We start from the raw sequence: 13,127 nt of genomic DNA on the forward strand, positions 1-13,127 counted from the left end.
GTGCAGAGTACCCGTTGCAGGGACCTAATCCCACACTGTGGTATTGCAGACCTATAAAAGGTAAAACCAATCGTGGTAAGGGGTATAAAAAGGGTCTGGTAAATTACCCCAAGTTTCGGTTCTCGGAGTGGATGTCAGTCTGAGAGATGGTCTCATCAACCAGAGTAACAACTGTGCTCTTTAAATAATCGATGCCCAATTACAATGATGACACCCTCACTGCACAGCTTTACGCCGGTCCTCTGCACGAAACCTGTGAATCAATGGACCTGGAGACAAAGAAACAGGTTTAAAGCAGACAAGCTGGGGAGCACAAAGAGGGAAGATGGAAGTTCCAGGGTCTCTGAAGAACAAAATATTTGTTGAAAAACTAATACTTTGTTGTCTGTCATAGACATGAAAAGAGATAGAGGTACTGGCACTGCTGTCCAATACTTTTAAGACCTTCTCTACATTATTATCCAGACTTTTGGTGAATCAGGAACGATGATTTAAAACTGCAGTGAGGGAAAAGGAGTTTTTAGGACATGATCTGTCATATTTTGGTTTCAGACAAAAATGTCCTCGAAAGTGCTAAATGGTTTCCATCAGGTCATGAGAAAATCTTTACTGAATTTGGAAAAAGACTTGATAACCATGAGTGCACAGGTGTTCTGGACCACTGGGAGAGGAGAACCTAGTTGCTCCATGATTCAGAATTAATAATTTTATGAAAAAGGTGATGCAAATTAGTCCTCCATGATAGCAGTTACGGGGAAATTTTGTTTTGGACCACTCAATGGTCTCATTACGTTTCTGAATAGCTGTGTTTGTGAATGCTATGTGAAAAACTTCTTGCACTTTGTATTATTATACCAATTTTGTGGACCTTTAAGGAAATGATGTTAGACTTCTAAAACAGGATGGGAAGCCGAAAGCCACATAAAAAACCATTACATACAGACCTGTGATAAATAAGCAAGGTGTGTAAGATAGAGCTCTTCCCAAAACAGCTGATTGTATTGAGGCTGTGTATGGAAACCTCAGGCAGATTTTCATTTTGCATCAGCTGTAGCAGCTGAAGATGGCACCATCCTAGCTGGCTGCAATTTCTGCACTGCTCTTGTCCACACAGGTTTGCCAGTTGAAGGAGTCTGTTCAGCACATCTCATGTGGCAAAGTCAGCCAGACTTTGACCTGCTGGAGAAGGGGAGTGAGGTGGCTTTGCCTGTGGTGGGGTATGCAGCATCTGAAGTGCCCCCAGCACTGTGGGGCAGTGCTTTCTGGCTGGGGATGCAGCGACAGCACCACTTCCAGTCAGCAGAGTTAGACTTGGGAAACAGCATCTGCCTGTGGCCTTGGAGAACTATTTGAATACACAGAGAGAGGGTGGCTTGCTGTGTGCCCCCTAGAAAACAACTGCTGAAAATATCTTGACTTGTATGAACATTCACAACCTATGCCTCCTTTCCTAGAAAGGCTATGAATTTAATACAAAAATGCCTCTTGCACGACATTAGATAGTCAATTATTGCAAAACCCCTGCTCGGTTTCCTCTATATATCACCATATGTTTTTCTACATCACCATGGCATGGCCTTCTCTTCCAAACAGTGTTGAGGACTATGTTCTCTTGGTTTTGAGCACACAACTGGCTGATGATTCAGTTTATATAACTACGATAGAGCATGTCTAGACTTGCTCAAACATGTTCCGGCAAGCCTGCACCTATGCTCTTGTAACAGATACCCTTTTTTTGACTTGTTACTTAGTAAAACTTCTAAAGGTAGGTTCAAAGGCTTTTGCTGCCTACCTTACATTGACATAGTGTTTCTTTATCCCAACAAACTGGTTCAAAGATATTGTACAATGCAGTCAGAAAGAGTAAATTTATTTTAACATAGTTTTATTTTCAATATTAAAAAACCCTAAAATTTTACATCTTCTACTGAGTTAGAAAATTTTCTCTATGTTTCAGATTTTAAAAGAGAAGACAGAACAATACAGAAGTGATCTCCAATCTGTCCAATGCATGTTTAAAGACTTTTCTGATGTTCCAAAAGTGCATTTATTGTTATACTTAGCTAAGATATATTTTAGAGCATTTGTGCAAAAGTTTCCTAGACTTTAGGTGTGAAAAGAGCTTAGGTAATATTTTACCTCAAACTGAGTACACTACAATCAGTAATAACTTAGCTTTTACATGCAGAACTTCATCTAACATTCTGAGAAATGTATTTGAAATCAGCCCAGTCGGTTTGGTAGTACTTCAGGATTTCCATCTCTTGTAATATTTACTCACACTTCCCAATACTTCCTGGACAGCAGAACTGCAGTTGCTTGGCATTCCTAGAGTTTGACAGTTGTATCTGCAGAGGCACATTCATTTTTCTTTTGTGTGGATCATCCTGCCTCACATACACCTGATATTTACAGCGCACAGGGGTAGGAAGTTTTGTTTTTATGCATTCAGTTGAAGCTGTCCTTCGTAGATTGTTCTGTTTCAGCAATCTGGAGGTGAAAGTGTCTGTGCCTCTGGTATTTTTCTCTGCAGGAGAAATGCCCTAATTACCTTAACAGGTGGCTGGGTCCCAGGCAGGCTGGTGTCCATTGTTCTCTATGCTCTACCCCTGGCTGGTCAAAAGCCATCCTATCAGAAGGACAGGAAAAATTTAGCAGTCCTGATAAATCCTGCAAGAGGCCAAAAAAGAGGTTTTATTTTTAAAAAGACTGGGTTTTGTTTGTTTGCTTGTTTTTTTCTTTTTTTTTTTTTTCTTTTTTTTTTTTTTTTTTCTTTCTATAGATTAATTTGGATCTTTTATTTGGCTGCTCGCTTGGTTTTGTGATCAAAGTAAGACTTTCTTAGGAGAGCTTTCTCCCAAGAAACCAAGTGCTTTTTGTGAGTTAGTCCCTACTTAAATAGTCAGGAGTCAAATGCCATGGGTACTTTAGGGCCTTGATACAGAGCTGTAAAAGAGGCATATTCTCATCTCTCAACAGCCATGTTTTCAGAGACCCAGAAGCCTCCAACAAAGAAGTTCTTGCTTTTGATATTCTATTGTTGATTTTTTCAAAGCCTCAACTGCTAGTTGGTCTGAAGGGAATAGCTCAGTTCTTAAGCCCTAAATATCTCAGTTCTGTCACAGAGAAGTTATCTAGCTAGCTCATTGGTATCATCTTCAGAAGCTTCTGGAGAGAACTCAAGATTGACAGGTTCAGTTGCTGATCGGGGTTGTGATATCCACCTTGTTTCTAAGGATTTTTAAAAGCCAAATACCAACTGTGCTTAGCTTTTTTTCCCCTTGGCCTGGCTATATATTTTCTGATCTATGAATATGATACTCATGTACAAATGACTAAGTCCCTTCTGAATTTCATCAGAAAGCATTCATTATATTTGAGAAGCAGCATCCATCAAAGTCATCTACAATTAATCATTTCACACACTTAATGCAAACAATTGTCTTCTATAAAAGCCCTCTATAAACTGTAAAAAAAGCATTCAGAATTGGTTCCTAAAGCCAAAATTACTGGTGTTTGAAATGCCTGATACCCCATTCCCAGGCAGAAAGAATGCCAGGTTGATATTGTCTATTTTCTCTGCAGGAAAATGTTTCACATAGTTACTTAACCTTCCAAAATGCCTGGGAAAGGAATACATTTTGGGGAAGTCTTTTAATTTCTATTAGGAATCTTCTGTTCCTGATATGGGCTGGCTGTTGGGTGATTTCGTCTCCACACTGATCTGTGGAGGGTCTAAGAAACAGACTGAAGCTTTCAAATTTTGAAAGGCAGCTATTTCACTGGCCCCTTTAGGCAAAAGAGTTCCTTCAGTTCACGCAGGCCATTCAGCTTTCCTTTTGCTCACCCTGGTGACATGGTTGTTCTGTTCAGACAGAATATAGCTAGTCAGGTCCTTTCTATGAGGAGAGGTTCACAGATATCATGAAAGCCGTGTAAGCGTCCAGATACTCTTCCTGTAACAGCTGTAACAGATTACACATCTGGACACATCTGGATAACACAAAAGCAGTTCTGAGAAAAATCCTTCCAAAAACTTTTTGCATTTACTTCCCAAATATATATTAAACCATTCGTAAGAAGTCATGGAATGCAACTAAAAAGATCATATTTAAATAAGTCATAAAAATAATCTTTAAGGGCAGTGTGAAGTATTTTTGTTCTCTATGTAAATTTTACCACTAAGGAATTCAGAAACAATTTGGCTGAATTTTTTTTTAAGAAAATGCCATCATAACCTAATACCTTATTTTTTACAACAGTAAACTATGCATCGTTTTTGTTCACTAAACAAGAAGCTTTCACCTTTCCTGCTTTCACTGAAAATCTTAAATTGGTGCTTTTGGCCAGAAGCTGACGGCATATATGAACAAAACTTGAGTCCTTGCAGAAGGTAGCTCGGTTTTATAATCGCATTTGGTTCCAAAGGTTATAATCACATTTGGTTTTCCAGAAGTTTACAGTAACCTTCACACACCAGGTCTATAACTTCGGTGTGTGAGATGGAAGGCACTTCAAAAATCTGCCCTCATAGCATCTAGTAACTCTAGAAGGCGCACAGAGGGTCAGGAGAAAGTCAGGGTTCTCAGAGCAGATTACAAAGAGTCCAGGATAGCTTAGTTTTATCTCCAGACATGTTCAGACATGTAAAATCACAGCTAATTTTGTTTGCTGGCCTTGAGTTTGCTGCACAAGGATATTATCTTTCTCCAAACAGATCTTCATGATAACAGCCAGATCAGGTCATACTCCAGCCTCCCAGACATGCTCACAGAGATTTAACATTTTCAGTAAAGTTTCTCTTTCTTGGGTAGCTCTTAAAGGCAATAAAACTGATACCAGAAACTCTTAACTGCATGAGTACTCTTTGCTACAACTGATAATGCATCCAGGCTAGAATAAAACTGGTGTTTAAGATCTTCTGACTTTACTGGTGAAGACCATTTGAAAGCAGGGGACCCCTTGATATCCCAGCAGCAAACACTAGCAAATGCACAGGAAATGTTTACAGCATGTGAGTAGCAGCCTTCAAATAGCCTGGGTAGAATCTCACTTTTTCTGCTTGAGGTGATTATCTGGTGTTTTCTGGTTGAAGGGATAAAAAATTTAAGCCTGAGGACAGAATGGAAAGCTGCTAGCTCCAAAGAAAATCTTCATCTTGTTTTCATACTTGCACTGTTACAGCCACTTCTTTCGTTGCTTTTAGTAGAGGATGTAGGCTTCTTTCAACATTTTTGCATCCTGTTGGTTTTGATGAGCCAGATCCATTTGGAGGTCAAATATGCTATTTTGAATAACTTAACACCTCCCTAGAAAACCTGTCTTCTCTCCTTACATCACAGAGTTAATAGCAGGCATGCTATTATATATATATAATAGTCTACTTCAGGCATGCTCCCAATATATTTTTGGCTTTTCAAAGTGTTAAAAATGTGGAAAGCAGATTTTGAGCCTCTTAAAATGCATATTTTTCAACATGTTCCTGAACTTAATGGGATTTAATGAACTTAAAAAATTCTCAATTTTCTTAGTTTACCCTCAGAAGCCCTGAAGATTTGCATCCATGCCTTCATGATAAAGTACCCACCATAGCCACTGGCATGGTGAAGCCTCACACCCAAACAAGGTTTGTTATTAACATCTTCACAAACTTTGAAACACATTCTTCACTCCTAACTTTTTGTGAAGCCTTAACTGCACCTACATGCTGGAGTTAAGTGAGTTCATGCTAGCTTCCTACATATGCTTGACATCTGGGTAAAGAATATACTCTTTTTTTGTGATTTTTGGATGCCTTCTTCTTCTGTAGTTTATCTTTCTGCTGTGGCATATAAACGTGTAAATATTCACATTCTTCCTGTACTCTTATTTTATGCTGCTTCTGTTTTATTAACTTAAGAATATTGCAAGAAATGATCAAATGGTTATGTCTCAGAACATTAGATTTTCCTGTGGTTTTTGGCAGAGCTTTTTTGCCCAGCTTGAAAATTCAGGTTCTTTCATAATGATCCTATTCAACATTTTTTTTACCAATTTAGATCTGCTTTTGCCTCAAAATCTGCAATAATCACATTCTTCTATTATTTACTGTCATGGTGCCCCGTGCCACTCGGCTCGGCCAGCCCTGGCACCACGGCAACACCAGGGATCTTGTGACCAGGAGCAGGGATAGGACAAAGGCAGGAGAAACAAAGGAGGGACTCCACTGAGGTGAAACAAGCTAAGTTCATTGGACCACGGTTCTGCATCTCAGGGCTCAGCCATAGGAGAGACCCAGAGCACCTGAGAGGCCCGGCTTTAAGGGGGGGCGATGCAGAGGAATGGGTACAGTAAGGGACCAATACGGAACAGTCGGGGAGTGGCTCAGAACATAACATACAGGTGGGACAACAAATCATAGGAGAAGGGGAGGGGGAAACCTGAATCCTGCCCAATCACTTGATGCCTCTCCTGGAACTTTCTGGATGCAGGGAGAGGCCCCGGAGTGACAGACAGGACCAGTGGGTAACATAACATTTGATTGACATCAACAAGGGCTGGACAAACAACTTGGGAGCGAACCAAGGGGAATGAATAGGAGGGAGTACGAGGAACAAACCATTACACTAGAACAAGCATATATGAACAAACAGAAAACTGAGACCCACACCACCACAATTTACAATATATTATTAAATGTTATAATTATAATTATTGCGTTTTATTTTTTTTTTTTATCACAGCTGACCACTATGGAGTCATCACAAAAGTGAGAGTATAATAATTTTGCAATGGGAAAAAAGTGAGGCATAAAATAGTATCAGTGTATTATGTCTTGAAACTGTAAAGTCTTGGGTGAAATCACAAGTTCTTTATTCTGTGGGAATGCATTACCAGTTCACCTCAGAGAAGGAAAAGGTATACTGTGTGGATTTGTATGATGAAAATCTAAAGATTCTTTCCATTAGGATTAACTTTGAAACTTCAAAACAACATATATTATAGAAAAGTGTGGAGAAATTTCCTTTCCTCTCTAAGATAAAAGCAGAGTTGTACATAATATTCTATGTTTCAAAAAGTTACTCATTATATTCACAGTAAGATTTTTAACCTGCTGTATTAAGTTTCCTCTTAGGGTTGTTTATTCCCTGATAAAGTGAACTCAGTGCAATAGACATGTAACATCATCAGAAACAAAGATGGCCCAACAGAAAAAAAATGGTGTGTATTTGTATCGGGAATGGGAAATCAAAGCTGAAAGTTTCATATTCCCATAGCAGTAGCCAGTCTTTCAGAAGGATTTTTGATATAAAAGTCTCAAGAAATAACTAAGAAAACCCCAGAGCAAAAAAAATGTAAAAAAATCAGACAAAGATTCTATCTGCCTATCTGTCTTTTATTCCCCATAATCCAGCCATTGTCTGCAGCCTTCTTCCAAATACCTGTACTCTTAATGAGTTGCTGCATAAATTCCACCTTCACTTCTATTTGGGAGCCAAAGCAAGCAAGATGAACCTTCTCCAGTATCTTAGAGTCAGCCAGGAGGTCAGATCTTTGTTAATATTTCATACTACTTCAAAGACAAGCAGATATTTTACTGTGATAAAATTGTGATAACTGAATCACAGCCCTTCTGTTTACATGTATGTATGCATGCATGTAATTGACCACATTTTCATGATAATTTTTACTCCATAATTCTGCACTGCCTGTATTTTTGCTTAAATCTTTCATTCTGGTTAGAATAGACTTTTTAAATAAGCTACATCCTGCAGGCTGGGAAGTACCACTACTCCCTCGGTTTCTACTTGTTATACTTTTACCTGGACATTTAACACTGGCTATGCTCAATGACCTCTGTTCTGATCTGGAATATCTCTTGTGCATTTGTGTTCACTGCCTCCTTTCCCTACTTCAAAGGACAGGTACTACATTTGCTCTTTTGCTGTCTGCAGGTGCCTCACCCATTTTATAAAGTCTCAGAAAGCCAGTACTGGCTTTAAGATGTCTTTAGTCACTCTCACATAACATTTATCAAATCTAGCCAATTTGAGAGCATCCTTTTTAGCTATGCACTATGCATTTCCCTTTATATATTCCAGCCTGAGATAGAATCCTTTTAGCTGCCACTATTAATTGTGCTGGTCTTGTACTTGCAGTTGACCTTTTTAGTGAGAACTGAGTAATAGAGCCACTAAACACTTCAGGCTTCTCGGTGTCCTTCAGTGTCCCTCCCTGCTGAGCAACAGAGAATGTAACTTCCTGACCTTATCTATTCACTACTGATAGGATGCTTTTCTGTGATTTCTGTGTTTCTTTCTCTTCGTATCTCCCTTTGTGCCATGTTCACTGACACTTCTTCTCATGGGCTAGTATCTACCACATCTCTGATGTTCTTGAAATCAGTCTTCCTCAAGTGCCGAGTGGGGCTTTTTGCTGCTCTCTTCTCTATGAATTAGAGGCTCTTCAATTTTATAGTAGTTCTCTCCAAGTTGTTTCTGTGCCATGTTCTTAATCAGTTCTGCCCTATTACTTAGAAAAGCCTTCTTGCTTGGACTTTAATGCAGAAAAAAAATGTTCACAATGAAGTCAAGGCACCTGTTTGTCACTTCTTGTCCTCCTTTGTCATTAAATGACAGGGTAATTGACTTCCCCTTGTATCAGTACATATTTCAGATGGTTTAGTTTGTTGCTTACAGAAAGCCTAGGATGGCTGGTTTTTCTGGGTAGGATGTTTGCTTCCACTATCAATTCACTTCTGAATTCTTTTATCTTAAATATTTTTGAATGGCAAACTTTTGAGATATCATGAACAGCATTGTGTCACAACTGAATGTTAACTCCACCCTTTTTGCAGACCGAAGTAGGCCTTCATCGTAAACATGTTGAGTGAGATTTAATTTAGAAGAGTCAAATTGTCATCTGAATCCAGATACCTTAGGTCATTGTTTTTGATGCCCATGGCTATATCTTTTTTGTAGCACAAAACCTCTTGGCAACATCAAGAGCACAGGGTGATGGAACAGCTGCTTTTCTCACAGTGACCATCTACGTTTCAGGTAGTTCATTCCACACTCATTTATTTCAGCTGGGAAGGTTTTCTTTAATAGCTCTGATGGTGTTAACTATGCTGGTTTGCCTAGAATAGCATTTCAGGATGAATCACAGTGAAGGTTGCCAAATGTTTGCTTGAAACCTATGCAGTTTCCGTGTGGTTTTTTTTGACAGTTAGTGGCTATCTTTGAGCTTTATTCCTAAGATGGAAACCTGGTCAGCATTTCACAGCTTGAAATACAGACTCCTCTGCACCAGGGTTCAGCTTAACTGCTTCCTGCTTTCTTTGTTCTAGTTATAATTGTTCTGTGGAGGACTTTGTTACTGAAAGCAATTTCACATTGTACAGTGTAAACTGAAAGATTGTTCTTGCTTAATGAAGTTTTTGCTTCAGTTGCTATGGTTCCCATCACCGTTAATTCATTACTAGAGAACAGAAAAACAGATAAATTAGAATATTGTTGTCCTGGCATAGGTAACAAGGATCTAATGAGAATATGAGACTGACAGAGAAGAAGAATAAATAAAGAGCTATCATTCTTGGTTTCAGGTTACTTGAATATTTCAGAATAACAAGGTATCAAAATTCTTATAAAAGAAATATAGAGGAGTAGGCTAAGTAATGACTCAGGTGGACTGTAAGAAAATTATCTTTATTAATATGTAAAAAGCACATTTATTGATTAATGTGCTTAATTTTACCAAATAAATAATGTCTGAGAAAAGCAATCCTTTCTTTTTCCTCCAGAATGCTTTGCAGACTTCTGTGTTTCTTTAGGGCCCCACACTATGTATTTATAACAAATAAAGAGGAAGAGGATAGAGAAATAAAGCAATAAAGAAATAAATAAAGACAAACACAAAGTATATTGTGTTTTCCTACAAAGCTTTGTATATACATGACTGACTTTAAGGCATGAATATGATAAAAGATTATAAATCAAAATAGAAAGGAGTCTTGTTGGTGGAATATTAATTAGTCATGAAAGTGATACTGCATCTGTGCTTGCAATCAACTTGTTCTATGCAGCACCTAGAAGCTGTAGCCGAGCCTGGTCAACACTGTATGATATATTCACACACACAAACCATGTGATAATTTCTCTAAAATATTTTATTTACAGTTTAATAGCAAAGGAGGAAAAAGTAAAAGAAAAAAAAAAGCTGAGCAATGAGATTAACTCAGTATTATGTGGCTGCTGAGTGGTCGCAGACTGTAAAGAGCTCTCTTGTCACTGTGCAGTGGGAAACATTTGAAATGTGAAAGTTGAAATGAAGCTCCACTTAAAACTTCATATTTGACGTGAGCCTCTTTCCCATGGCTTTTGTTTTAGTGAAAGCTTTCTCTTAAAAGTGTTGGGGTTCTTTTCCCCTTGATTATTTTGAATGTCAGCAATAGAAATGAATAGCCCTTAGATGAGCAACTGGCCTATGTTTTTGTCTCCAACACACGAACTCATGTTTGAGTCTTCTTATAAGCCCTCCTTTAGTTTTTATGAAAATACCGTTTAAAATGTCTGTACATAGATGGTTTTCCTCCTCACTCAGTTGATCCTGAGATACAGAAAGACTTCATTCCCCTGAGCCTCTATGCTTTTTCTCCACTGTTGAGATATGCAAGTACTCTGAGATAGTCACTTCTGATTCCAATCAGTCACTGCCTGTACCCTGCTCATACCTGCTGCTTGCTAGGCTTCATCTAGGCTGTGTGGCTCTCATGGGAACCCAAGAAAAGCTCTTCAATCAGAAATGGTACAGACCAGAAAACTGTCCTTTAGTGCCTGGTAAACACCACTGGCTTTGAAACTTTTCTGGAAATAAGAAACCATCTTGCTTAAGGAGTATATTTGCTGTATTGGGATGAAGTGAAGAAACCTGTAGCATTTCATTAATCCTTTGTGATATATCGAATTATATTTACCACAAACCTATACAAAAAATTATTACTAGAATGATGGTTCTGTGCAAGAAGGAGATGAGAAATAATAGTCCCTGACATGGAGACATAAGAACCCAGCTGGCAGACCTGTGGAAGTCAGCTGTGGCCTCAAAACCTCATCAGAAGACATTTGTTTGCCTTATCAGGGACAGTGAATGATCATTTATCCAGGATTTAATAGACTAACTATTTTTATAGACTAACTATTTTTTTCCAGGATGAGGAATCCATGCCTATTTGAACCTTGCAAGAAGAAATCATGTCAAACTGTTTTAACTGGTTGAGGGATAAGGAAGAAACCATAGCAGCCATATATCTTACATAGCCTTTTGAAACAGCTTCATATAAAACTTTCATAAGCAAGTCAAGAAAACTAAGTGAAACTGTTACAGGGTGGATACAAAGCTGTTTTTAATTTAATGTCAGAATAGAAGGATGTCTAAGTAGATTTTAGCCAGTTTGTCCTGAGCCTAGCCAATATTTTCACTTATGTCTTGGATGAAGGAATAGAATACGAGTTTATTAAATCTGCAGGTGATCCAGAATCATCCAGCCTGTAATGAGATTGAAGAACAGGATTAGAGTGCAAAATGATCTTGATAAATTGAAGAAATGTTCTGAAAAAATGGGACTCAATTCAATAAGGACAAGTACAAAGTTATGTATTATATCAAAGATTATGAACTGCACAAATACATAATGAGGAACAACTCACCAGGAAATAGTTTGAGAGAGGAGGACCTGGCAAGAACAGTGAGTCATAAGCCCAAACCACCATATTACTGTTGAAAAGCAATATCATTGGGGTGTATAACGTACTCAGGGAAATATCATATAAAAATTAATCTTTCTGTGCTAGTCAGCATTGATAAAACTCTCTTTTTTTATGGCCCAAGAAAGACAGAGAAAGAGAGGAGGAAAACATTGAGTTGGAATTGAGGTATGACCAATAAGAAAGGGTTTTAAGAAATAGAAATTTTAAGTCTTGAGGAAACTAGAGAGAAGTGCAGTAGTGTTTAAATATGTAAAATAATTCTGCAAGGAGACAATAATCCTTTCCTTATGTTACTTGTGAATGGGCTACTGAATTTCAGAAAGAAATGAACTCTGAAAGAATCTCTGAAGAAAAAAGGTTCAGTTTAAATGTTCACAGATTATTCTGAGTTGGAAGGGAGCCACAAGGGCCACCAAGTCCAACTCTTAAGTAAATGGCCCATACAGCGAGTAAACCCACAGCCCTGGTGTTAGCACCATGCTCCGACCAACTGAGTCAGAGTCAATGTCAGGTAAGACTTTACAACATAAAGGGTAGTTAACAACTGCAGTAACTGGAGAAACTGAAATCAATATCACTTGAGCTTTTTTTACAAAGAAGTTTAATAAATATATTTGTTAGACAGATGTCTATCAGGATACTTTAGATATTCTTGATCTTTTTTCTTTTTGATGGGTGGATTCTGACGCCTACCTGATGTACTTCTCATTCCTGTTTCCTTGCTGATTTACACACATGGGTAAAAACCTGCGAGATAATAAAGAATGCGGTATTCAGAGTAATCATATGAGCTGGCAAGATGTTGGCTGCATTTTTCTGCCTAGATAGGATATGATAATCTGCAGCTCTGAAGACTCAGCTCAAACGATATTCCATCTTGAGCTGAAAATGGATATAAGAGATATGAGTCTACCCAGTAAACAAACAGGCACCTCTGTAGATACTCTCTTCAATATCTTATGCATTAAATGGATTTGATTAATAACAAATACTACAATTTATGTGAGCAATGAGCTACAGCACAGGTAACAGTGCCTCTTGCTGAAAACCTACTTAGTACCATAGAGAAGTCATCTAGTTCCAAGAAGAAAGACCTACTCCTGAATCTCCAACTGAATTTGGATAAGACCCTGCATTGCTGTTACCAAAACAACCACTTCAGTTTGGTCACCCCTAAACTACGCAGGTCTCAGAATCACAATTACATTTAATACATTCAGTGGAAGAATGTTAAACACAAGGTTGTGAGGGTTTTGAGGAGTACGCATACACATAGCCAAGAAACTGTCAACAGTCCTCTTTGCTTTCTTCAAGAGACGTGCTTGCTCTGACAGTGCACCCCTCAAATGGGTCTGGGGGATACTGCAGTGTGAGACTTTC

Source organism: Chamaea fasciata, unplaced genomic scaffold, assembly GCF_029207755.1.
Source record: "Chamaea fasciata isolate MVZ Bird 193981 ecotype frontalis unplaced genomic scaffold, bChaFas1.0.hap1 SCAF_6, whole genome shotgun sequence".
NCBI classification, from domain to species: domain Eukaryota; kingdom Metazoa; phylum Chordata; class Aves; order Passeriformes; family Sylviidae; genus Chamaea; species Chamaea fasciata.